This window comes from Talpa occidentalis, unplaced genomic scaffold (genome assembly GCF_014898055.3).
Source record: "Talpa occidentalis isolate TD23 unplaced genomic scaffold, MPIMG_talOcc4v2.1 talOcc4.6, whole genome shotgun sequence".
Lineage (NCBI taxonomy): Eukaryota > Metazoa > Chordata > Mammalia > Eulipotyphla > Talpidae > Talpa > Talpa occidentalis.
The window spans coordinates 117,430,384-117,457,804 of record NW_023604972.1 but is presented as its reverse complement, the minus strand read 5'-3'; the positions used below and the strand labels follow the sequence as shown (position 1 = coordinate 117,457,804).

General features: G+C 46.2%; 1 protein-coding gene across 3 annotated transcripts in view; it reads left to right on the top strand.

Annotated features, from left to right (window-relative positions):
• Window positions 1–3,804: 3,804 nt before the first annotated feature.
• The window catches only part of NIM1K (NIM1 serine/threonine protein kinase), a 42,222-nt gene continuing 18,605 nt past the window's right edge, over window positions 3,805–27,421 (top strand). Inside the window, exon 1 of one of the 3 annotated variants that reach the window (XM_054688198.1) lies at window positions 3,805–3,839. The gene's annotated coding sequence lies outside the window, so the exon portion shown is untranslated. Of the gene's footprint in view, window positions 3,840–4,291; window positions 4,313–16,995; window positions 17,092–27,421 lie in introns of those variants that run through there. The other 2 variants (XM_054688199.1, XM_037530313.2) reach the window with 2 other exon arrangements.

The following is a 27,421-nucleotide window of genomic DNA, read 5'->3' as shown; positions in this document are numbered from 1 at the left end:
ATACTCTTAAGCCAAGGTATTAAACAAGGTTTATTTTTAAACACTCAGAATTCTCACCACATGGTGGAGATCAGGAACAAAGACACAGCAAAGTTTTAAAATTCTCATTGGCGTTTTTAGATTGGCAAGGCCTTTCAAGATACGTTTGTTCATTTTAGTTTTCCCAAAAGTTATGTGTAACATATGCAAATTCTAATAAACTCAGTTGCAGAAGAGGAAAGCTACCCTCTGGTGAAAAACCTTTTATTGATTTGGCATTTTGCAGTTTACATAGCATTTTTATACAAAACAGCTACTTTTAAAACCCATGATGTATATTGACATCAAGTACTAGACTGGATACCTTGTTCCTCCCACTTCTACTGCTGGAGATTTTAGCTCGGTCTGCAGTGTCGAAACTGGGCAGGAGAGGGCCAGCCGCTGGTAATCACAGGACTCCCAAGTACACTGGAGCATGACAGGAGCGCCTCTTCCGCAGCAGTTCCTTGATTCTCCAGCACCGACTGGGTGGCCTTCAATTCTGACACTACCCAAAGTTAGCATACACTCCTCAAGTTCACTTCAGAAACCAGCTGAAAATAGGGTCCCTGGGATTCCTGCTCTTCTGCTTTGTCAGCTTCAAATTAGGAGTTCCTACCCCTCCGGTTTAATGATGCCATAGGCCAACTCAGTACCTAGGAAAGCACTATACTTAACCTTCCTGTAAAGGATACAACCCAGGAATGGCCTAATGGAAGAGATTATTGGGCCAAGGGGATGGGCAGAACTTAATGCTGTCTCTGGTGTGCCACCCTCCCAGCACGCGGGTGTGTTCACCAACCTGGAAGCTCCCTTAACCTGGTGCACTGAAGTTGTGTAACCTACCCATGATGGATTAAGTCATTGGCAACTGGTTACCAGACTTAATTCCCAACCTCTCTCCCTTGAGATCTTGGGTAGCCCTCTAATTTAGGGGTTGGTTCCTTTAGCAGCAGGCGCCAAGAGACCTCATTAGTGTAAACTCAGGTATGGTCCAAGGGACTTACTTGAATAATAAGGCATATCATGAATTTCCAGAGTTTTTAGGCACTCTGGACCAGAAGCCAGGGACAAGGTAGCAAATTATGTATGTTTTCATTGTTACATCACACCTACCATCTGAGATTCAAAGGAAAATGAAACTGAACCCTAACACACATAAAACCTGGAAAACTCAGTATGTGCAAACAAGAAGACTTAACAGTCAATACAAAAAGTGCCATCACCCCATTGAAAGTACTACTAGGTGGAAATGGAAATGCTGAGAGCACCACTATGTTCAACTGGAAATTACAGACCAGGCTTAGGGTTCGCGAAGGTCTAGACTATTACCCACTTCACATTTAGCTTAAGCTGACAGCATAGACAGAACTAGAGTCTCCACCAAGCCAGCAGATTTTAGTAGCACATCTTCAATTTAACATAGGTTGATGGTTTTAAACAAATGATAGTTGATGTGTTGACATGAAAGTGTTTTTGTCATACAAAATTACAAGTGAGGGCCTCCCCAGTGGCACAGCGGTTGAGCGCTGGGTTGCAAAGCTGCCCACAGCCTCTGCAGCGCCGGTTCGATTCCCGCCTGCTCCCCGGCCACCAGAGGAGGGTCCCGCATGGGGCACAGACCTCTCCTGCCGCCCGCTGCTCCCCTCAGCAGTGTACTTCGGTCCCTCTGCCTGCTCTGCTCCCTGCTCTGGCTCTGGTGAATTCTCTCACCCTCCTGCACTTCTGACTGTGCCCAGTGCTTGTTTGTATGTATCAATCAATCAATCAATCTTAAAAAAAAATTACAAGTGAATGCTGGGCTCTAAAAGTTTAGCCTGATTTAATTGGTGAAAAGGGAGCAGCTTTGAACTCCTAAGGTTGACATTGACCTTTGTGTTTCCTCAGGAGAGGGAAACCTATGCTGAGTGTGTTTTATTTTATTTTTTAAAGTTTTATCTAAGGTAAAGTGACTACTGTTTACTTTTTTTTTCTTTTTAAAGATTTATTTTATTTTATTTATTTATACAAGCACTGGGTACAGTCAGAAGCGCGGGAGGGTGAGAGAATTCACCAGAGCCAGAGCGGGGAGCAGAGCAGGCAGAAGGACCGAAGTACACTGCTGAGGGGAGCAGCGGGCGGCAGGAGAGGTCTGCGCGCCATGTGGGACCCTCTTCCTGTGGCCGGGGAGCAGCCAGGGATCGAACCAGCGCTGCAGAGGCTGCGGGCAGCTTCGCAACCCAGCGCTCAACCGCTGCGCCACCTATGGTCCTATGCTGAGTTTTTTAATTCATTTTTTTTTCTACTCACCTTTCCTACAGCCTAATACGACACATTAGATTCAAGAAGCAATACCCACCTTGATATTTATACCAAATTGACATGGTCTAAGAAAAATAGCATCAGTTATAAATCACTTTGCATCTCAGTCACCTCATGAGGTGTCTTTTGAGGAGAGGACCTCCTTTTAAAGACAGAACCTCACAGAGGGCCTTCATCCTACATGACTCCATGTCTACTCTCTTAAACCAAAGGCGCAATCATTCCAGGTCCATGGAGCTGTCCAAGGTTTCATTTCTTGCTATTTTTGCTCCTTGCTCTTCAGTCATCCTATGAAGAGGCAGCATAGGGTAAGGAAGGAAGCGAGCTGCCTCAGGAGTCGGATCCCAGCACCAGCCGCAGGCCAGCGTGACCCTTTCTGGGCCTTGGTTTCCTCACTTGTCATGGTCAAGACAAGAATGCTATTGAGCACCTGACTTAAAAGGTGGTGAGGATTTAATGCGTCTTTGTAAAAGCATTTATAACTGCCTGACAGAAGCAAACAAAGGAGTCTTTGGGTTCCCTTGTTTCTACCACAGAAGAATTTTAAACTTGCTACATCTGCTTTGTACATGGACACAGGATGCAGAAGCATGAGGAGGTGGGAGGAGTCCACGGAGCTGGGACTCAGGCAGGCGCCTGCTCTCAGCTCTTAGCAGTTGTGTGACCCTTGCGAAGTGGCCTGACTTCCCTGAGCTCAGCTCTCTCTGTGAGGTGAAGGAACTGAATCTCAGCGGCATCATCTCCGTGCTTCAGCATTCTGTGAATCGCATTCCGCGCTCCACGCGCAGTTCAGTGACTTGGCTTCCTCGTTTAAAAACGGGGAAAATATTTGGCACCTCCCGTTAGCCGGGGCGGCGTGGGGGTCATGGCTGGGGCTCAGGCAGTGGCCCCAGAGGAGCAGGGTCCATCTGAGTGCGGGGGACTCAGAGGGGCCCTTAGCGCTATTGTCCGCAGCCTCTGAGCCTTGCCAGGCTCGCCCGAAGCCGCCGTCACGGTGGCCTGTGGGAACCCCGCTTCTGCGAGAGGCTACTGGGTCGCGGTCTCCCCAGGACACGCCGACCCTTGATCCGCACAGGCGGGCGCGCCACCCCGAAGTTGACGCGAGCCGGCAGCCCTCTCGGCCGCCCCCCGCCCGCGCCCCGGGAGAGGTGCCCCCCGAGACGGCCCTCCCCCGCCCCCCCGTGTCTGCGACGGGTGTCCCCGAGCCGCGCACCCCTCCCTCCCGGCCCTCCCCCTTGGCTGCCATAGAAACCGGCCTACGAGGTCCAAGGCCGCGCGCGGGTGTCCGACCGGCCCCCTTCCCGGGCCAGCCCCCGGCTCGGGATTGGTCCTTGGGAAACGCCGCCGGGAGCCCGGGGGCCCGGCCGGCCCGCGGGGTTAGCCCTGGCCGCCGAGGGTCGGGTGGGCCGCCCCTGACAGCCCCGGGAGCCTCCGGCGCGGCCAGGGCGCCCCGACACCCGCGCCCGCCCCGGAGACCCGCTGGGCCGCGCGGTCTCCCCGCCGCCCCGGGCGCCCCCGAGGTGAGTGAGGGCGGCGGGGCGCGCGGTCTGCACCCCCGGCGTCCAGCTGGGGCGTCTCCGCGCACCCGAGGGGCAAGGACGGCACGACGCGCGAGGGGCTGCTGACTGGGGGTCCGGGGAGGGCGAGCAGCTCCTCGGGGGGACCCCGGCCGGCGCTGCTGAGCGAGGAGCGGGCGTTCGCGCCCGGGGCCGGGGTGCGCGCGGGCCGTGCGGGTGCGGGGTGCGGGGGCGCCCGTGGGTCTGCGCGTGGGCCCCGCGCCCGTGTCGCTGCGCCGCCCGCACGTGACCGAGGGCCGCCCCGCGCCTCGCCCGCGTACCCCAGGGGCGCGGGCCGGAGCCCCGAGGGGCCGCCCCGGATCTGGAGGGCTCGAAACACGGGTGGCCGGGCTGGCGGAGGAAGGGACCGGCGGCGAGCGGCTGGGTCCCGGGCATGGACACTGCCCCCTCGGCCTCCCCCGGGCTGCTCAAGAAAGGTGGGTTTGGGGTTTGGGGCTTGGTTTTTTGTGTTTTTTTTTTTTGGTTGTTTGTGAAAGACCGAACAAGCGCGGAAGAACCTCGCTCCGCCTCGCAGGCAGGACTGTCAGGAGCTTGAGGGCTCGGTGCCATGCCCAGGACAGGACCCGAACAGGGTCCGTAAAATGCCCTTTGGGGTCGGCTTCCGCCGCCCGCTCGCGCCGGCCGAGGCGAGTCAGGCCGTGCCAGAGAAGGGGGATTTCGCTTCTGGTTAAGGGAGCGAAGGTTCAGGCTTCTGCACTTTCTCCTTCCTTTCCGTCGCCCCTTCTTTCTCCTCTCCCCCCAGCTTCCCCTCCCTCCCCCCAGCCCCCCTCGCCCTCGGGGTTCAGCCGACGAGCCGGCTCCGCGCGCCCCGCCCTCCCCGCCCGCCCCGCCCGCGCGCGCCCCGGGCCGGTCCCACAAGTTTGAGAATTAAATCGCGTTTGCACTTGGGAATCCAAAAGGGAAACACACAAAACCAGACCAAAAACCTGTTCCCAGTGAAGCCAAGATTTCAAAGGAAAAGCTAAAGGGAGTATTTGTTTATGGCCCCGTGGTGTTCTTCCCTTGCTATGTGAAAAACATGCACCCCTCAAGCTTGCATCGTCAGCACCCAAAGTGATTCACAGAAGCGCTTCAGAAGATGGTTTCTGCTAGTGTTGCAACAGCGCTTCTCATTTCGGTTGCCACGGTAACCGAAGAAGTCGCCCGGCACTGTCGAGCCTGCCTGGCTGGAGCCCCGAGCTGCTCGGGAGGGGAGTCTCCTGCCGCCTCCCGTCACCATGGCAATCATCATCGGGCTCACAAGATACTTGTTTCTTTTCCCTAAAGCACCCCAAGTCCAAGGCGTGTGTTGTTGGGTTTTGTTTTTTTTTTAATTTTATCTTTTCAGAGTTTGCAATTTGTGATGAGTTCTTCCCTCTCAGACAGCTCCGAGTAAAGGCTGCCGGGCAGCCAGGCTCGTCCCACCGCGGCTGCCCTCACAGGGGAGCAAGAAGGAGGCTGTGTGAAGTGAAAGGAATCCTGGCCTGGGACCAGATCGCCCTCCCCATTTAGCATTTAAATTTAGAGTCCTAATTAGCTTTCTAATTAGGAGATGGGGGAATGTGGGTGTGGGTTCCAGAAAGAGGCTAATGGGGAAAAAGCGAAGTCCAGCCTTCCAGGACCCGGGTTTTGTGAGCAGTTGAGTTTGCCTAGTAAAAACCCATGGGTTTATTTTTGGCCTGACCACTGTTAAGTGGTAAGCCTGGAAAAACCTTCAGAGAGGCCTCCTCTGTGTTAGGAAAAAATGTGGGTTGAATATTTAGTTTGAGGTGTGTGTTTTTTCCTAATAACTAAACTGTATTTAAAATAAAAGCAGGTTTGTATGAACTCTAAGTTTCTCAGTAATAACTTACAGATAGGCCGTAAGCCTTTTATGGTCCTGGCTTAACCTTCGGTTTTTGGTTAAGGTTTAATTTGGGGGAGCAATGGTGCCATTCACATACTTTTAGCAAATGCTGGTGTCTTTAAAGAACCTTAGTTCTTGACACATCCTTAATTCTTAAGCATTGAATCCTACAAATCAGTGTTACATAGCTATAGTATAAATTTACATGTTGATTGATCGATTTTACATATTGACAGCAGGTGGCTAGAAATTTTAAGAGCCCTTAGACCTGCAGTTTTCAAAGCAGAAAACATTTTGCCTTTGTCGGTTGATGTTTTCAGCCAAATACATAATTCCATTTGGAGAAACTTAAAAATTAAAATATAATGCTAACGCTAGCCTCTTTCTTTGAATCTGCTTACAGTACTTCTCCAGGGATTAAAAGGCCTTACTTCATTGGCTGATTTTCTTTCAGTTGAAAAGATAAACTGTTGTAGGCTAAATGAATTAGTCAGGCTTTTTCTGCCACTAGCCTCTGTGGCTATCACCTGTGGCCTGGATGATGTTAGTGCAGAAAGCACTTGGGAGTGTGGGTGCGGGGCACGCAGCCTGATTGTAGACAGCTGGAGTATGGTGTGGGCATGTGTGAGTGTGCACACCTGGGCCTGGAGGTGGGGCTACAAGGAGGACAAGCAGCATGACTACAGAAGAGGTAAGGCCATGAGATGATCAGAGAGAGTCCAGCGACAGGGCACAAAGATTCGTATCCTGCCCGCCCCCACCTGCCCTACTCATGCCTGGCTCCTTGTGTGCCAGCCTCCCTCTGCCTGGTGCGCCTGTGTACCTGGTTCCCTGAGAGAGCATTCAAGCCTGACAAGTCTACCGGGACTCTATCCGTCTGCCTGAATGATAGCGAACCTGCCCTGTGCCTGCTGGCGCTAGAACCGCCTATAAAGCTCGTCTCCTTGTACGGTTGTCATTTCCCATCATCATTCTAGATACAGCGCTCTAGAACTGAAATTATACATTTCAAGAGGAGAATGTTCAAATTACTTCTGAAGACAATAGTCTACAATTTGAATTAAGCAGAGCACAGTTTTAAATGACTTCTCAAGAACTCCAAAGACAGCTCATCCGTTATTCTATATAGCACCCTGCCGAGTAGGAACCCTCTCCGCGGCTGGGCAAGCTCAGTCAAAAGAGCTTGTTTTAACTGACCACTTGGAGAATTAAAAGACAAAAATCCAAATCTCCTGGCATGTCCCTGCACACAAGGATCAGCCAGGACTGAGAACAGGTGGGGATGAGAAGGTAGACCCGGGGCGGCGTTTGTGGGGGCAGGAAGAAGTTAAGATTTGAGAGAGAAGTAAAATTCTATGGGAAGAGGGTCTGATGGGAGGAGAAAACTCACAGTTTAAGGCGAAGGGAACAAAAAAGTAAAAGTTTTGAGTAAAGAGAGTAGCACAGAAAAATGAACAAGCTGAAGTACAGGAACTAGAAAGAACTTCACGCTCTGCAGAGAACAGGGGACAGGCAGTCCTGGGCCGGCAGCCTTTTGACTTAATGACTTCGCAGCTGACGGTGCTGCATTGCTTTGTGCCATCAGGACTTTGAATTTTTTTATTGATGCCCCAGTGCCTACTGCCAGCTATTCTCCCACCTCTTCAGAGGAGAGGAAATGATGGCGCCTTTGCTAGAGCACCCCCATCACCCAGCATTTTAGTGTGTGCTTCATTTTCAGGCTCAGTGCGCTTTCAGCTGTGGTTGTTACTGGTGAGAACCCGCGTAACGACTCTTTTTCCATCTTCAGCACAATATCAATAAATTACATAAGATAGTCCACTTTATTATAAAATAGGATTTGTCTTAGCTGGTGTTGCCCAACTATAGGCTGGTATGAGTGTTCTGAGCACATTTAAGGTGGGCTAGGCTGAGAGATGGTGCTCGGTGGTCAGGGACTAATGCATTTTTTTAAAAAGCTTAATTTTTTTTTAAGATTTATTTATTTATGCATACAAGAGCCGGGGTGCAGGCCAGAGGTGCGGGGGTGAGAGGATTCACCAGAGACAGAGTGGGGAACAGAACAGGCAGATTGACTGAAATACACTGCTGAGGGGAGCAAATGGGCGAGACAGGAGAGGTCTGCTGTGCCATATGGGTTGCTCCCTGGCCGGGGATTGAACTCGTGCTGCACTGGCTGTGGATAGCTTCCTCGTGCTGTGTCTTAGCCCCTTGCACCACCAGGGAGGCCCTAAAGCTTTCTTTTTGTATGCAAGAACTGGGATACAGGCCAGAGGTGAGCGGTGGTGGTGAGAGGATTCACCATAGATAGATTGGGGAGTAGAACAGGCAGATCTATTGAGATACATTGCTGAGGGGAGCAGTGGGCGAGACAGGAGAGGTCTGCTGCTCCACGTGTGTAGCTAGCTACCTGTCCAGGGATCAAACTCATGCTGCAGAGGCTGCGGACTGCTTCAGAGGTTGCGTCTTAACCCCTTGCGCCACCAAGGAGGTCCCAACATGAAGTCTATTTTTCTTTCTTTCTTGACCCATGTTAGGAGTCTCTCATTGATTTATGAAAACCCACGATGTTTGGATTGATTCACTTTGTGTGGATCACATTCATTTACCTGGTGGGCTCTAGAAACTCACGTCCTGCACTGCTGGGGGACTCGTATAGGTGTACTTAAAGGATGGCTCCATTTTCTTGGTTACTTCTCCTTTGTCACAGTGATTATTATTGATGCGTCAGCTTGGGACTTTCAGCCTTGAACAGCTTAGTTGCTGCCTGTTGGAATCTTGCAAAGTTGTCAGACTATTTGACACTCCATTTCCGTTTTCTCACCACCACTTTTTGTCTTTAAAAAACCAAATAAAAGATCCCTACCGTCATTTGTAAGGAGTGACACCCTCAGCTTTACTAAGGGTTTTGATATTCTTAGTGAGTGCATTTGCTTTATGGGATGTGTTGGTTTTAAGATGTAAATCAAAGCATAAAGATGCAAATTTGCTGTCGACTAATCACTGACGTGAGGGCCAACTCTAAAATGATGGATCATCTTTCATGACATTTCATGCCAGCTGTTGGCAATCTGCTCAGTAAATATTTCCCTAGAACGGAGACTTGCTCCCCCTCTCACTTTGCAGTTGAGGAAACAAACACAGAGATGTTTGGGTCATTTCTCCTGACTCCCTCTTAAACATCCTTTCACCTCACCACCTCTCTCATAAATTGTAAAATATGTGTAAAATAGGGCTGGTCAGCTTTGGACAGAGAGATTCAGAAGGTGATTTAGAAAGTGAGGAGAAATGGGCCTCTCGGTGGCGCAGCGGTTGAGCGCTGGGTTGCAAAGCTGCCCACGGCCTCTGCAGCACTGGTTCAATCCCCGGTTCAATCCCTGCCGCCAGGCGAGGGTCCCACATGGCCCCAGACCTCTCCTGCCACCGCTCCCCTCAGCAGTGTACTTCGGTCCTTCTGCCTGCTCTGCTCCCCGCTCTGGCTCTGGTGAATTCTCTCACCCTCTCGCGCTTCTGACGGTACCCAGTGCTTGTATAAATAAATAAATAAATAAATCTTTAAAAAAAAGAAAGTGAGGAGAAGTGAAGTGTTCCTACCTTGCTGAAGGTCACTCTCTCTGAGGACACATCACATCCAGGTGAGGACAACTGTGGGTGGCTGGGTGACTACTGTCTGCCCGGAAAAGTTAAAACAGATTGCTGTAACTCTAAAACGATATCTACTACACACACACACATAGCACATACTACACACAAAATAGTGATTTTGATTAAAATTCACTGTTTTATAGGATCATTCATTATAGGAGACTGCATCTTAACAACATTGCATGTTCCTATATTAAACATGTTATGCCTCCCATTTATTAGACCTTTTGTGTTCTCCAAAAAGCTTTCATACTTTTCATAATTTGTCTCTCTCAGCTCCTTTGTTAGATATATTCTTATCTGCCTCATGAACTTCATTGCTACTCATGAATGGATTTCCTTATTAATACATGTCATTGAATTTGCACTAATCTTGTCTCCAACAATACGTAAGCTATTAAGCTTACATATTAGTTCTAATATTTTTTGAGTAGTCTCTAGAATTTTCTGTGCTCTAAATCTTTGTCTGAAAATAAGAAAAGTTGTATTTCATCCACTTCAGTAATTAGTTCTTTTCTTCTTTCATTGGCTAGAGGCCAATAGCAGGGCTCTTGTCTTCTTCATTGTACAGAAAGCTTCTAATATTTCTAGTATTTCACCATTCAGAAGGAATGCTTGCTGTAGGTTTCTGGTAGATAGCCTTGACTTGGACAAGCAAGTTCTCCTCTCTACCTAGTTTGCTAATACATTTAACAATGAGTGTACAATTTTATCAAATATGTTTTCTGCATCAGCTGAAATGTCTTTTTGTTTTTATCCTTTGAGTCTTGTGTTGAATTAAATTCACACCTTCCTATTGTTATGCCATGCTTGCATTCTTGGGAGAAATTTTACATGATTTTTAAATTTTTATTTTACTTATTTTTTAAAGGATTTATTTATTTGGGCTCCCTGGTGGCACAGGGGGTTGAGCGCAGTGCTGTGAAGCTGTCCACAGCCTCAGCAGCATGGGTTTGATCCCCAGTGGGTAATGCCTATGGCGTGGCAGACCTCTCCTGTCTCAGTCGCTGCTCCCCTCAGCAGTGTTTTCGGTCAGTCTGCCTGTTCTGTTCCCTGCTCTGTCTCTGGTGAATCCTCTCACCCTCCCGCACCTCTGACCTGTGCCCCAGTTCTTGTATATATAAATCAATAAATCTTTAAAAAAATTAAAAATAAAAGTTATTTATTTCTTTATATATGCATACAAGAACTGGGGTATAGACCCAAGGTGGGCTGTGGTGGTGAGAGGATTCACCAGAGACAGAGTGGGGAGCAGAACAGGCAGATCCACTGAAATGCATTGCTGAGGGGAGCAGCTATCGAGACAGAAAGGGTCTGCTGCACCGTGTGGGTCACCTCCATGGCCAGAGATTGAACTCAGGCCGCAGTGGCTGGATAGCTTGATAGTGCTGAGATTTAACCCCTTGCGCCACTAGGGAGGCCCCCCCTTTTTTTTTTAAATAAATACACTGCTAGGTTTGATTTTAGTACTATTTCATCTTAAATATTTGGTATTTATGTTAGTGAATGAAATTGGCTTCTAATTCCACTTTCTTGTACACTCTGCCAGACTATTAAGAGATATTCTATTCCAAGATAGCGTGAGTTGTGGTTCAAGCTTAAAGTATAGTTTGCTTCTTCTCTGGTATATAAAAATACAGCCAGTACTGCTAGGTATTACTATTTATAACTGCCATTGAAACACTTGGACTCATCTAGCAATAATGATTGTAATCATAACCCTTTTTGGACTCTGTCTAGGTCATCACTAAATGGCCTAGTGCCAGCCAGAGTTTCATCATGTCAGTTGGTACTTGCAGGACCATTGAAGAGCAAGGATAATTTAACCTGTGTATTTACTGTCATTGATATTCCCCAGGCTCAATGGCTAATTCAAAAACAAATCTTTCATTTTTATTCTCTTGCCTGCCCTTGCTACTATTGCTGATTCAGACTGTGCCAGGCCTGATTTCATAGCAGTAGCCTGTTCCCAAGGATAAGCCAAGTGGGGGTGCCCTGCCACTCACTCGCTCCTCAAGTTTGGACAAATTCCTCAACCTCGATAAACTTTATTTCATCTGTGCAGTGGGAATTTTAGTATCTGTCTTATAGACAGTGTTTGTTATGATTAAATCAATAATATAGGCGCATTTGACATGGTGATTTTACAGAATCTGGCATATACAAAGCATTTAATAAAAGCAGCTCTTTAAAAAGTATACTTTTACTGTTCTATTGAATAAAGTTTAACAAAACTATGCTAACACCAACAGAAAGAACGGCTATTTCTAAATGTCCTTCAAGCATGCCATGATTGGTTTATGGTGTACAGGTTTATATTATAACATCTTTCCTGTATTATGTTTTTATTCTCTTTTTTAAGTAAATATTTACTTGATGCCTACTAAATCCTAGGTTGTACTAGATTCTGGGGAATATTGAGGATATAGAATTAAGTAAGCAGCAGCTTAGTCTAGACAGGCCAAACATAATTAGAATATGAGCTGATCGAATATCAAGACAGGAGCAGAGTTCAATGGGAGGACTGAGGCTGGACATATAAGTGGGTGGGGAGAAAGAAGAAGGCACCAAGAAAGTGGGATCGTGAAGATTGAAAAAGACAAGGAATAAATGTATTCCAGTGAGGGCAAGCTGGCTATGTAAAGCTCTCCAGGAATGAAAGGATATTTTATGGCAGAAAGGTAGAACTTTAAGAACAAATTGCATAATTGAATCACAGCTCAGAATTTTCCTGCAGGGCCTGGTTAACTGTGAATCTTTGAGCTCAGGACAGAACTGGGCTAGGGATGCCTCAGAATCCTGGGTAAACATTGACCCCCTGGTGTCTTAGAAGTGGAATTTAATTCACTGCTAATTAGTGTTGATTTTGGCTGAGGGGTGGGGGAGTGCAAATATGGAGACAAGGAACAGAGACTGAGAGCAGGGCAACACAAGGACGGGTGTGCTTGTTTGCACAACTGTTTTGGGGGAATTGAGAAGTGCAGAGGTCTTGAAAATAGAGCAGGGGTTCTTTCTCGTGCTTTTGAATAAAGTCAATTCTGCTGGAGGCTTCCTGCAAATAAAAACAGGGAAATGGAGCCTTTTTTATTCTGTCCATGGTCATTTAGACCCTGCTAGCCTCTCAATGGGAAACTATAATCTGGCTATTTTTATTGTCTATGGGCTGGAGCAAATGCTGGTCTGTAAATATTTTGAGGTTTCCAACTCAAATAGCCTCCGTAGGAATGTCTCTCCACATTTGAGGTATGCTGCCCGGGAACCTTAGAATGTTGTTCAAAAGCAGTAGGGAATTTCATCAAACCTGCAGCATTTAGTTTTCTAGCCAGAGGTGTTCTGGTTAGAAAAGTCCCCAACAAATAAACTGCCCTGTTTCGGGAGTACGTGCAGGACACTTAGAAAAGTTTTGGGTTTTCTGTTCGGTTATGTTTTAAAATTTTTGCCTTTTCTTCATCATAGAACAGTTGCTCATAATCTATTTTTTTTTCATCTGGAGGATTTTGTAAGAGAAATAGATCATTCCTCTCACTACCTTTAAAAATGTCTGTACAGCTCTGGCCTCCCCTGGTGGTGCAGGCGGTTGAGTGCAGCGCTGTGAAGCTGGCCCGTTAGATCCTGACCAGCGGCGGGGGAGGGTCCCACATGGCACAGCAGACCTCTCCTGTCTCGCTCACTGCTCCCTTCAGCAGTGTATTTTGTCAGTCTGCCTGTTCTGTTTCCCACTCTGTCTCTGGTGAATCCTCTCACCCTCCCGCGCATCTGGCCTGTACCCCAGTTCTTGTATAAATAATTCTTTAAAGAAAAAAATACAACATCTGTATAGCTCAAGTCAGCACTTAGAAACTCCACCTGGGGTGGGTGCCCAGAATCCTGAAATTCATAAGGTTGAGGACCTGCCCCCAGAAACCCACATTCCAGTAGGGGAGACAAACATAACAAGTGAAAAAAACACCAGCAGGATTTGAAGATGTTGAAGGAAAATGTAAAGTTCAAGCAGAGGGAGCTGAAATTTTCATTGGAGTTTCAGCTAGAAAAGAGAGTTTAAGCTAAATTTGAATAATAGAACTTTGTAGCTGACTGAGATGAGAAAAGGAAAAATATTGATCTCTTATTTAAAAAAAAAAGTGTGCTTCCCACCAAGATAAGCCTGTTTTCTTTTTTTTTTTTTTTTTAAAGATTTATTTATTTATTTGTTTGTTTATTTATTTATTTATTTATACAAGCACTGGGTACAGTCAGAAGCGCGGGAGGGTGAGAGAATTCATCAGAGCCAGAGCGGGGAGCAGAGCAGGCAGAAGGACCGAAGTACACCGCTGAGGGGAGCAGCGGGCGGCAGGAGAGGTCTGTGCGCCATGTGGGACCCTCCTCTGGTAGCCGGGGAGCAGCCGGGGATTGAACTGGTGCTGCAGAGGCTGGGGCAGCTTCGCAACCCAGCGCTCAACCGCTGCGCCACCGGGGAGGCCCAAGATAAGCCTGTTTTCATTCATTTACTCAGTGAACACATCTGAGTAGCCCTGGCACTGTCTAGAGACAGATGCATAAGACATCCTCCCTGCCAGAGGTGCCCTCACTGTCCAGGGAGGTAGACAGAGGTGGAAACACCACAGAAAGACAAAAGCATCTGGGGTGCATGGAATACTCTGACAGCACTGTGGACCCAGCAATTGAGTTTGGAAAGTTCCATGGGGAATGGGTGGAGCAGAGTCCAGGCCTCGGGAAGTCACGCATGAAAGCACAGAAGCCTGAATCAGCACAGGTTGTTCATGAGACTGAAGCATCTTGATATGTCTCAGATACAGAGCTGGAGTCTCAGAGTCTCTGACTGGGTCTGAACATTAATCTTACAAAGACAGATTAACAGGAAAAAAGCATACACGTTTATTTTCTATAAGTTGTACGTGACCTAGGTGCCTTCATAAGGAAATGAAGACCCAAAGAAACATTTAGATGAGAGTATTTTAAGCTAGGTGTGATGATAAGTGGGCAGTCAAGGGAGAATATGAAAGGTTCAGGACTAGGAAGTAAGTGTAGTAAACTGGGGGGACGCATGGCAGAGCCTGTTTGTTAGGATTTTTCCTGTGGCTCTTGTCTTCAGAGACACGAATGTTCCTCTCCTCCAGGCACAGAGAGGGCTCCTCTCATGTGAGAGTTTTATGACCAGTTTCAGGGGAGAAGTGGGGAAGGGGAAGGAGGCTAGCGTGACCTCGGGCTTAAAATATCCACTATTCCAAGGTGCCACCTTTTGGGGTAACATGTTCTGAATCTGTAACAGTGTAATCCAGAAAGGGAAGTTCCATGTTCCCTGCCCCACCCAATGAAGGGTAGGGCTGAGGATCCAGGGGAAGCTACAAAGGACTGCAAAGAGAAGGCTTGGAGGAGGCACATGGAGCAGAGAGACATATGAGGAAGAAGCTTCTTAGCCTTGGACTTGCACCGGGGACTTGGGGGACAAGGAAGGAGACATGAAAGAGATGTGGGTGAGAGACCTGTGGCTGACAATGGCAGCCTTTTTCCTGACTTATTTTTTGATTTTCTCCTTTCATTCCAGTCTTGCCTGGTCCCTTCTGGCCCTTTCCTGTGGTTCCCCACAAGATGGTGCCTCAGACTTGTGGCAAGATTTCAAGCCTCATTGGCCCTACTTGGGAGCCAAGCCTGTTTGGCAGGACTTTTACCCATGAAGGGATGGGTGTTACACTCGGAAACTATTATCCTTTCTTCTCTCTCTCTTTCTCTCTCTCTCTCTCTCTCTCTCTCTTTCTCTCTCTCTCTCTCTCTCTCTCTCTAGCATACTAGTTCTGTTGAAGTTCTTTTCTATTGAAGGTCTTACACACTAGGAGTGTGTTTTGTCTTTATGAAACAGATGTCAGAACCTACTTGGAGTGTGCAAGTTTGGGGGCATTCTGGGGTACCCCTCATTCTGCCCACTAACAAGCCCTTAGAGTATTTTAAGGGGGGCAAGTGGGAACTGGGAAGATGAAAAATGAGACTAGAAATAAAACCAACAACTATTGCTCTGTCTTGAAGTGCTTTCTAGAAGTGCAGTGGAGACTGAATTTTATCCTGTAGTCATTTTGATAAAGGATTTTAAACTAGGCAGTAATGCTGCATTTCAGAAAGATCCTGTGGATGGTTTCCTGGAGAATAAATTGAGCTGGGCAGGGTGGGAAGCAGGAACGCCTCCTGGAAGGCTGCCTCACACATGAGGTACAGGGTGGGACTGTCCCTCATCATCCACCACATGCAATTCAAAATTCAAGCAAAGCTAACCTAAAATGAGTTCAATAAAATCCAAGTTCTGATTTTTCTTTTGATGATTATTTAGATACAGTGGGAAAAAAAAGGTCAAATATCAAAATACTTAAGACTTTTATTGCTTCCTCTCTTTGATGTCCTTGACCTGTTGGTGTCGTGAAGCACGAACAGCTCTGGCCTGGCCCAGGAGAGGTGGAAGATGGGGTGGCAGTGGGTGGGGTGGTGTTGAAGTAGTAGGGTGCACAGGACTGGGCTAGGGGAAGAGAAGCATAGGACAGCACCTAGATTTCTACTACGTACTGTTCCCGCACCTGGCAGCAGCCCTCTCCAGGCAGGCACGCCTCCAGCAGCTGTTCCTCCTGCAGAGACCCTCCATCTCTGGCCTCAGCCCAAGTTCCCACAGGTATCTTTATTTTTTTTTAAAGATTTATTTATTTATGCATACAAGAACTGGGGTGTAGATCAGAGGTGCAGGAGTTGAGAGGATCCACCAGAGACAGAGTGGGGAACAGAACAGGCAGACTGACTGAAATACACTGCTGAGGGGAGCAGCAGGCAGCAAGTCAGGAGAGGTCTGCTGCACCCTGGCCAGGGGATCGAGCTTGTGCAGACAGCTTCATAGGTTACATCTTAACCCCTTGCACCACCAGGGAGGCCCAATGTATGCTCTTAGCCTTAAGTCAGGAAGGCCTCTGTGATGAATAGCCAAAATAACAACAACAGTTCAAACACGAGCCCCAGTCTTATTTCAAACCTCTCCTTGTGGACAAGCGGGTAGCGAGCAGCCAGCCCTCAGCAGGTCCCTCATCCCCTTCCTTACGTGCTCAAAGACCCCCACTTGACTGAGCACGATGATCTGGATGCTCTCAAAAATGTTTATCCCTTCCCCGTGCCCAAGAGCTCATGGTTGCTCCCCTACACACCCTTTATGACGATAGGTAATATATAAAGTTAAAACTGAAGTCGCACAGGGGGAGGGGAGCGGCGGAGAACCCCGCGGAATCCTTCGAAGGCCACCCCTGCGCCCTGGCGCTCGGGCTGATCTTGCGCTCTCGTGCATTTAAATAATATCTTGTCTCTAGAGCTCCAGCCCGGCTCGTGAGCTGCCCCGTGGGAGGGGAGATCCTCATTATCCACTCTCACCGGCTTCTTTGGGGACTTTTTTTTTTTCCCAGCCAGAAATACCAGGTCATTAGCGCGCCGTGGAACACTGTGTGATTCTCAGAACAGCTCCCAGCCCTCGGGCTCCCTGGTGGGCGACACTCACGCAGCCTCTCCAACATTGTGTAATCGCTTCTTCAATCAGCCCCAAATCCTTCCCGCTCTGGGGGAGGAAGCGCCTCTAATTACATTTGCCTTTCTCTTCTCCAGTCGCCAAGGTCCCTCGAGAGCTGCTGCCGGGTCCTACCTGGAGCGGTGAAGGCACAGCCCAGAGGTCAGGCCGTCCCCGGAGCCCACCTCGCTTTCCCCAGCCAGGTAGGCCTGTGCGGACGGTCCCTCGGTGGCTGCAGGCCTTGCTAGTTATGTCCCTTCCGATGGAAGGTTCTGGCGGTTTTTATTCTTCAAGTCACCTCTGGAGTGACCTCTTGCACCTACATCATTTACGCATTTCCTACCTCCCGGGAGGGTTTTCTGTTTCCCATTAAGATGGAGAGTTGTTTGATTAAAAAAGAAGCAACTTACTCTTTGATCCTGGTTTGCTGGAGATATACACCCATAGAGAAAGGCAAATGCCCTTTGTTACCATTTTCTTTCCTGAGAGAGATGCTGCTTTTACGTGGGCTGCGTTGCTCTGAGGAAATGTTTTCTGTGAGGTGAGTTGAGAGACTGTCCTTTATGGAAACTGGACAGGGAGTTTGTCTTGTGTTTGCCCCTGGTTTGTCCTAAGTCAGCCTCCTAAGAATTTTGTTGTTTGTGACAACAGAAGGAAAAGAGGCAACAGCTGAGGCAAAAGTGACTGTGGAAATTAAAAAGGTTGCTTTTTCCCTGTGGAATGCAAGATTTGCATTTAAATGTGTATGTCTTGAGATCAGTGTATTTGAGATCTTTCTCAAATTACACCAGTGTAATAAGATAAAGACATCACAGCTTCGGTAGAAAGGAAGGGCAATGCTGCTGCTGAATAAATAAAGGCTTTTTGGAGGTGGAGAGCAAGGGCAAAGTATTTTGGGAACCCTGGACAAGTCATGTGCCCTCTGGGCCTTTGTCTCCTGAACCACAGGGTGAAGAGGTGGAAGGAGAGGAGTGCCGAAATGTGTCCTTTTCTGATGTCCCACAATTATGTAATTCTTAGTTTTAGTCATTTTGGACAGTTAGGGCCATGCCTAGTAGGCAAAAATAAATACAAGTCTGAAAGGGGAGATAGTGATTAAGAATATGCACTAGAGGGCCTCCCTGGTGACCTAGGGGTTAAGTCTCAGGGCTACCACCATGAGGGCCTGAGTTAGTTACTAGCCAGGGAACTAACCCATATGGTGGAGCACATCTCCTGCCTCATCCCTGCTCCCCTCAGCAGTGTATTTCAGTAGATCCGCCTGTTCTGCTCCCCACTCTGTCTCTGGTGAATTCTCTCAACCCCTCTTTTACACAAAAATAGATAAATAACATCTTTTTAAAAAACCAAAACAAACAAAGAAAAAAGAATATGCATTGGAATGGAAGATGTGGGCAGAAAGGTAAGTAGCAGACAGGGAATGGGAATGGCCTAGAATTAAGAGATTATATTTAATCCAAAATCATGGTCAAAGTACCAGAAAGAAGGATTTTGAGGCAGCTAACTGGGTAGTGTGCAATAAGTGAATATTTTCTGGTGTAACATTTTTGGCAATTCATCTAAGAAATCAGTGCCTAGCCCAAGTCCCTTAAGAAGTATGCCTTTATTTTCTTCTAAGAGCTTTTATAGTTTTAGCACTTAACATTTGGACCTTTTGTGCATTTTGAGTTAACTTTTGATTATGGTATAAGGTAGGGGGTCTAGCTTCATTTTATGCATGTTGATAGTTCTTTATTTTTTAACTATATATTTTGACTTATTTTCTGAGTGGTTGCTCTAGAATTTACAGTACACATTTTAAGTTTTTTTTTTTTTAATTTTTTTTATTTATTTATTTTATTTATTTAATAGAGGCATGTTTTATTATTTATTTATTTGTTTGTTTTTTTGTTTATACATGCACTGGGTACAGTCAGAAGCGCGGGAGGGTGAGAGAATTCACCAGAGCCAGATCGGGGAGCAGAGCAGGCAGAAGGACTGAAGTACACTGCTGAGGGGAGCAGCGGGCGGCAGGAGAGGGCTGCGCGCCATGCGGGACCCTCCTCCGGCGGCCGGGGAGCAGCCGGGGATCGAACCGGCGCTGCAGAGGCTGCGGGCAGCTTCGCAACCCAGCGCTCAACCACTGCGCCACCAGGGAGGCCCCACATTTTAAGTTTTAATCACCTAGTTTAGATTCACACAAACTTAATTTTTTTAATTTATGCCCCTGCTCTCAGGGACAGCTTGTGAGGACACTTGGCTCCCAAATGAAATGGAAAAAGTAGGAAGTCAAGGACCCGGTTAAGGGCTGCAGATCTCAGGTACTCAGGATAGTAACAGTGGTCAGGAGTAATCAAAGAGTGCTTCTAGAAGGAAATAGGGAAGGAGCCATCTTCACAGGATGGGACTGATTTATAGAGGAAAAAGGGTAAAATTGTGGGTGTAAACAGGAGCCACTTAGGACACAGATATTCTAGATATGGCTGGGAGAGATGTTGGATTTTTTAAAAAAATAAAATGGTTCCTGGAAAAATGTAGGCACTTGGTAAAGGACAACTAGTAATTTCTATTATTTTGGGGAATTAGAGGGAGACAAAACTGTGTGTAAAACTCTCCTGAGTTTCACCTCTAGGTCCACACCTACTCCTTTGATGTCCTTTCTCCTTCCCTAGGTTGACCTCTAATTCTGCTGTTAGAAACCCTTCAAACCTGGCTTTCTGAGTTGTTTGTGCAGGAGAGAAGTAATTGGGTTGTAATAGTTGGGCGTGTCCACGTAGGCATAGGCGTTTTTTAATAATCTCACCCATGTGAGTATGACAAAGGTCCAGAAGGGGGCAATGTGGCACTTGGGCTTCAGGAGGGTTTTTGTTTTTTAAATAAATGTTTTGGGATTCACCCTCTACTGTAAAAACCTCAGAAGTGCAGGGCTGGAGTGATCTGTAGAAGCTGTGGATGGGGTCCAGCACTGTCGCTGGCCGGAAATGTCACTGAAGCCCCGAGAGGGGGGTGGCCTTGCTCACCATCACACAGGCAAGTGTGGCAAAGCCAGGACCTATCTCTAATGCTCACCCTCAGCCAGTGACCTCTGCGTTGGCATGGCCCTTGACATTAAGAAAATTTGAATTCTGTATGTCAAAGAATGGGGGGGTTCTGATAGAGAACTTGAGGTCCCAGGAGAGCAAAAACCACCTAAGCCATCTCTTGGTTTGGTACCTGCAACCATCACGTAGTGGATGATCCATCTTTTGTCAGTGGTTTGAAATGCCATCTCGAGCACAATATTCAATCTTCAAATCTATACAGATCTTACATTTTTTTCCTAATGTTTGTTCTTCTAGTTGAAATTGCTATCGCATGCTGACACCTCTTCATTTCTTCACATTTGCTAACTCCTCTTCTGTCCCCCGCCACCACGGCCTCTCACTTGCCTCTGACACTGCGTGAATAGTTAAGAATCCTCAGATGTGTGGCTTATGCTGCGTGAAGGGATGGCTTACAAGGCAGGGGAGGCTCTTAATAAAGGTTTCAGTTCCTCTTGAACTTACTGTGATGGGGAAAGTAAAAGCTTCTGTTCCCTGCAACAGTTTTCCTTTCCTGTGGGCACCGCCCTCCGACCTCCTGCCCAGTGGGACCCTCCCAGGGATGTGCTCAAGTGGAGAGGGGAACCCGTGTTTCCTGGCAGCCCCTAAAGCCATCCCCCAGCCACTGCACAGACACCAGAGTTGAAGAAAGTTGTAAGGCCGCAAAAGAGCAGTTTCCGCTTTAACTTGCAAATATTTTTGATCCCCTAAAAATAAGCCATGAGCTGTAAATAGGCACGAGTGTTCCCGAACTGTTTCCTAACTTAGTTACTTCAGAGGCAACGTAGAGCTCATTTTGTTTTTCTGCTTAAGGCCACCTGCTCGTGATTCAATACATGGCCCCATTTGGTATCGTCATGCCTGTCCGTATTGGCTGCGAGGCAGACATACTCCCTCAGAAAAGACGGGAGATTTGTGTTTTGGAAATTTATTGTCAACAAGATTAAAATTGTTATGGGGAAGGGCCTGAATTTCTGCCATCTCTACCGAAATGTGACTCCACTCTCGTCCTCAAACAGATTATAAGGTTTACTCATCAATCCCCGCCCTCATGGTGGAGACACTCAGGGCAACTTTCTTGACTGACTTAAGTTTTGTGTTCTGTTTGTTTTAATCTATAAAAGGGAGTGACAGTACCTCGCCTCACCGGGCTGTCATTTATTCTTCCAGGATTCATCTGCAATGTGGCCCCTTGTTTGATCTAGTGAATGTTAACAGTCATCTCAGGCACCTCGTAGAAAAATCTTTAACAGTTAACAGTTACAAAGGTACAAATGGTACAAAAACATTACAAATCTCCACATGCTCATCACCCAGCTTCAAAAATGATCTATTTATGGCCAATATTGTTTCATTTAAATTCCTGTCATTTCCTCCACTCATGGTAATTCTGAAGCAATTTCCAGAAATATCATGTCTATGTTTGATCCCGTTTAAAAATTAAATCTTTGTCATTTTCAGCTATAGTTATCATCTAATTTACTTTATTTTTCTTTTAAAGTTTTTATTTGATTAGCAAAAAAATCCCAAATACCAGCAATTATATAATGATTTAAACATATAAATAGGATAAAACTAAAGTTCTCTTAAATGTATTCCAAGGCTGTTTATAAAGTTCAGTTTCAATTTAAAAACACAACTCTAAATTGAGTATTTAATTCTTCATAATTCTTCATTTTAAATTGGAATCACAAAACTAATTTGTTACTTTATTGTGCCAAAATTTTTTTCATGTTCGAGTACATAAAATACCAATTTCATATAGGTTTATCAAAACAAAATTGTTAATACTATGGAATTTGTGTCTCTTAAACATTTCCTCTTTTCAACATTACCTTTTCCCAAGGTTCAAAGATAATTAATTACTAAATAATGGCTATGTAGTCCTAGACCCTACCCAGTGTCCTACATTTGTGGATTAAAGTCAATCTGTTTTCTCTTATTCTATACTGCATTGTTTCCATAATTTTAAAAAAAGATTTATTTTCTATTTATTTATGCATACAAGAACTGGGGTATAGACCAGAGCTATGGGATTTGGGGGTGAGAAGATTCACCAGAGACAGAGTGGGGAACAGAACAGGCAGATCTACTGAAATACACTGCTGAGGGGAGCAGCGGGCGAGACAGGAGAGGTCTGCTGTGCCATGTGGGTTATCTCCCTGGCCTGGGATTGAACTCAGGCCTCAGTGGCTGGTGATAGCTTGATAGTACTGAGACTTTAACAAGTGATCCACCAGGGAGGCACTCCATGATTTTTTTAAGTTCTTACAGATATTTGACAGTTAATGAGAATTTTGTAACCTTGAGTCAGAGTTGTAAGAAAAATGTCAGTGACAAAAAGATATTCCGTGAGAATTACCTAGTTAGATGAACTTGGGCAACAGTGAATTAAGCAAACAAAAATCAGACTTTGTTTGTGTCATTATGTTGATGTGTTTTAAATACCACAGGACTATACAGTACCAATATCTAAGAAGGGCATAAAATACACCTTTCCCAGATGTATTTGACTTTGACCCCAGTAGAGGTCCCTCCCCTTTTTTTTCTGGTGACGGGCCTATAAAACCTGGAACAGAGCCAGCAAGTTGGTAACCAGAAGGCCAACAGTGGACTGATGGTTCAGTTTCACTGGTCATACAGTGTTTAAAAAAAAAATCTAATCTACTATTTTAAAATTGAGAGTTCACCACAAATTTCTTGGTTTCCAGTTGCTTTTAAAGAATTAAAAGGCCTGGCAAAAGTAAGCCTGCCCTGCAGCGTGGCTGCCTGGCTACCTGGCGTCGGCTGCTTTGAGGGGCTGCTTTGACCTGCCCTGACCTGCTAGGCCTGGGAGGCCCAACACCCCGCAGACACCTGTGCACAACCTTCCCAGGTGACTGAGTCCGTGACCTTATGGCCAAGGGAACTTCAAGAGTGGCAGAGCCCAGTGTGGGATGAGCTGATGTTAGCCCATCAGACTGGGGGGACAGGCAGTGGGGGTGAGTGTAAGTGGAGAGATGTGGACCGAGAGGCCAAGAAGTAGCTGGTGGAGGCCCAGGGCGAGAGGTGGGATCAGGGAGCTATTCTTCATTGCTGGGGCACAACCAGTTCACGCTATTTTCTATTTGCTTTAAAATTTCCCACCCAGGGCCTCCCTGGGCACAAGGGGTTAAGACGCAGCACTATGATGCTATCCACAGCCACTCAGCACGAGTTTGATCACTGGCCAGGGACGTAACCCACATGGCGCAGCAGACCTCTCCTGTCTTGCCCCTTGCTCCCCTCAGCAGTGTATTTCAGTCAATCCGCCTGTTCTGTTCCCCACTCTGTCTCTGGTGAATCCTCTCACCCCCTGCACCTCTGTCCTGTACCCCAGTTCTTTGATGCATAAATAAATAAATCTTAAAAAAAATTGCCCACCCCACCCCGCCATGGAGATCTTGGTATGTGCTGAAGAAAAAAGAGCTAAGACCAAAGGTTAGGATGGTGCAAGTGATTTTGAAATGTTAAACTAGATTTTCAAATCCAGCGTGTTTGATAACAAGCCTCCCTGCGGGTGCACCTGCCTGGAAGGGTTGCGATGGGATTTGGTTTACTTTGCACATGTTGCCACTTAGAGAAAAGGCAGCTTTTCCTCCAAGGTAGACCAGTGTCTCGTCTTGCACATCCAGGAAAAGATTGTCTGAGAGCCCTGCCCAGAAGTTTTCTAATTTAAACTCAAAGAGAACAAGGATACTTGGGTATTATCTTCACAGAGTGTTGCAAGTCAAGAAAATAAATTATCAAGTGAACTCTGTTTTCTTTAATCTTATTTAATACATTGCTATGTAACAACAATAAACTAGTAATTACGGACCAACCACCTCCTCCAGAAGCTTTGATCTGCTGTGATGTGACTATTTTTGACGGGTTGAGTTTCAAAGCTCTCATTAGTGTCCATAAAAATTGGTCAAAATCAAAAAGGGCTGAATAATATTCCATTATATATCATATATGCAACACACATATATAACATGTCATGTATTGTATACCAAATAACATTTTCTTTCATCTAGCAATGGACATTTTCTTCCTTACCTCGATTATTACAAATAATGCTGCAGTGAACATGGGGTGCAGCTACCTTTTTGAGTTAGGTGTTTTTGTTTTCTTTGGATAAATTTTGCCCAGAAGCGGCTGGCTGGCTGGGCTGTCCCAACTAGTTGCATTCATCATCAACACAAACACATAACAACCTTTGCAAAATTGTAAAAACTGCTTTATCTAATCTAAATAGAAGATTAACTCTGCCTGGCCATTAAGGCAAAATAATTAATTGGTTCAAGTTTATTGTGCCAGAATTTAAGTTGTGGGCACAGGGTATGGCCTCTCTGTACCAAGATAGAGTCTGACTGCACTTGGCAATGGAGTCTTATCCCTCCCTCTATGTCTAGTTGGGAGGGGCCAGGAGACACATTCCTGGGGGCTCCTGAAGTGAACCAGAGTAGAGAGTTTAACCCAATTGCAGCTCTTGTACACAAAAATAAATAAAATAAATCTTTAAAAAACAACAACAAACCCAATTGCAAAGCCCAGGCCTGGATGGAGTCCAAGACCCAGAGCTCACATGGTTAGAGTGGGGGGTTGGGGGGGAAAGCAGAGAAGTCCTAGCCCATCAGTGAACTAGGCGTCAGGGCTGACGGGAGGGGGCGGGGCTGACACCTGGGTGTTTGGAGAGAGCTGCATCTTTTGGAAGAGACAAGAATGGGGTAGATTTCGCTTTTCTAAGAAGTGTCCTGGAAGTTCCAGTTCACAGTTCTCCATGGGGTGTTGGAATTAAGACTGAACCTTCACCTACACAAGGGGATGGACCAGGAATCCTAGTAGCCAGTGGAGAGTAGCCAGTGAAGAGAGCTGGGAAGTGTGCACTGAAATGATTTCAGAGATCATTGTTGGGATAGTCATTAATCCGTAAGTAATAATATTTATTTCTACTAAATATTTAGTATTTCTACTTTAAATAATAGTCATTAATCTGTAAGTAATAATATTTATTTCTACTAAATATTTATTTAGTATTTCTACTTTAAATATTTATTTAAATCATACCCAAATATAATGATCAATAAGTTGGTAAGTTAATTCCTTCTTCAACAAATGTTTGTGGAATCCATGCCAGGCACTGCGCTGAGCTCTGGGAGACAGAACAAAAGCCAGGCTTCTGCCCTCCAGGGACTTATGTGGTTGGGATACAAGCAGGTCAGGACAGTGACAGCACCCTGGTGAGGTGCTGAGAAAGGCATGCCTGACTGTCTGTGAAGGGCCGAGGAAGGCTGGCCAACTGGGCTCTGCAGAGACACGAGGTGATCAAGTACCACATCCTGCCTAAAACCCTCACTTCTCTGCATAGGTTAAGCTAATGTTTCTTTCGCAATTACAATTAAGTCACCCACTTCTTATCTGTAGGTCTCTTCCTGCCAGGGATCTGACACTACGATTTATCTTTGTAAAGGGTTTTTTTTTTTTTTTCTTTGTCATCTACAATGGACATTTGAATTTATTCTTAAATGCACACCAGGCTCCAAGACACTTCATTCTAGCTATTGGCTGCAACAGATGTTATGGCAGGGAATCCAGTGTTTAAACAGGAAAAACATTAATGATCACTGTGGCCTCAGCACAAGGAACAGTTTACTCTTTGCCAGATTTTCTTAATTCCACCCAGGGCCAGACGGCCTCTTCCTGCAACCTTTGCTTTTATTTTTTGAAGATTTATTTATTTATTTATTTTATGCATAGAAGAACTGGGTGTAGGCCAGAAGTGCAGGGGATGAGAGGATTCACCAGAGATTCTGCAACCTTCACTTTTAACCCCCTGAGTTCCTTCTGCTCCTATTTCTATTTCTGCTTGAAGGGCTCATCTTCCTCTTTCATCTCCTGGCCCTGCTCCTTGCGCTGTTTTCGGGGCTTCTTGCCACCTTTGCAACCCTTCCTCCAGATCCCACCACCTCTGTAGAGATTTTTTTTTAAAGATTTATTATGCATACAAGAACTGGGGTACAGGACAGAGGTGTGGGTGTGTGTGTGAGAGGATTCACCAGAGACAGAGCGGGGAGCAGAACTGACTGAGTGAAACACACTGCTGAGGGGAGCAGCGGGCGAGTCAGGAGAGGTCTGCTACGCCATGTGGGTAGCTCCCTGCCTGGGAATCGAACTCATGCTACAGTGGCTGTGGCTAGCTTCATAGGTTGCATCTCAACCCCTTGCATCACCAGGAAGGCCCCTTTGTAGAGATTCTTAATCTTAGGCAAAAGGATGGGTTTCAGAGGATCCATGAGCCCCTTAAAATTGGAAACAAATTATGCATGTGTGCTTTTATTCCAGGGGATAAAGTCATAGATTTTCATTAAAATCGCAAAGGAAATTCTGTAATCCCAGTAAGTAATCTATGTTAATAAATAAATAAATAAATAAATAAATAAATAAACTAATAAATAAATTCTGTAATCCCATTAAGAACCAATGATTTAGGGCCTCCCCTGGTGGCGCAGGCAATTGAGCACAGCGCTGTGAAGCTGTCCGCAGTTCTATCCCAGCCAGCCGGCTAGGGTCCCACATGGCACGGCAGACCTCTCCCTTCGCACCTGCTGCTCTCCTCAGCAGTGTATTTCGTTGGTCTGCCTGTTCTGTTCCCCGCTCTGTCTCTGGTGAATCCTCTCACCCTCCCGCAAATCTGACCTGTATCCTGGCTCTTGTATAAATAAATAAATTAATTAAAAAAAAACAATGATTTAGATTTTCCTCAACCTAATTAAGGATCTTTCATCTTCAGAATATCTTTCAAAACGTCCTTATCAGACTCTAGCCTAGAGTTGTGCTTAACTTCTAGCCTTTATCTTTCTTCTAGCTTCCCCTCCCCCAGTGCAGAAATAAGAGCAGTGCTGGGCAATGGTCTCCTCTTTCTTGTCCTTATTTATCTTTATTTGGCAACCACATAGGTAACCATGTTGACAATATAAGCAGTTCTGCACTTAATTATAATAATGTGATACCATCAAGCGGAATTGGAAATTCACATTTCCAAAGCAACCTCTCATGTTTTCACTCAAGGTTTTGGTTCAGAATGCTCATATCCCAAAATCAAGTTCACCTTTATCCACCCAAACACTTTCTCTATGTAGGACATCATGCTCCATGTTTGGGGGACAGGAAACAGAACATAAAGATGAGCTAAAATCAGTTCCCACCTTCCTGGAAATAACACATTTTGGAAAAAGCTGTGCGGTTCACATAGATTATTTCCTACTGGAGGGTGCGGGGTGGGGGGGGGAAGTCATGAAGATATATTAGTGATCACTGAGAATGCCCTAGGCTTTTACCGTCCATTTACTTTACCTGTTTCTGTACCTTCAAGTAAGCTTCCAGCCTTAGCGGTTGACACTTGATCAGAAATACCCAGAGCATAAGCCTAGGAGAAAAATGAGCCTTTGTCATAGAATGACAGGCATTGACA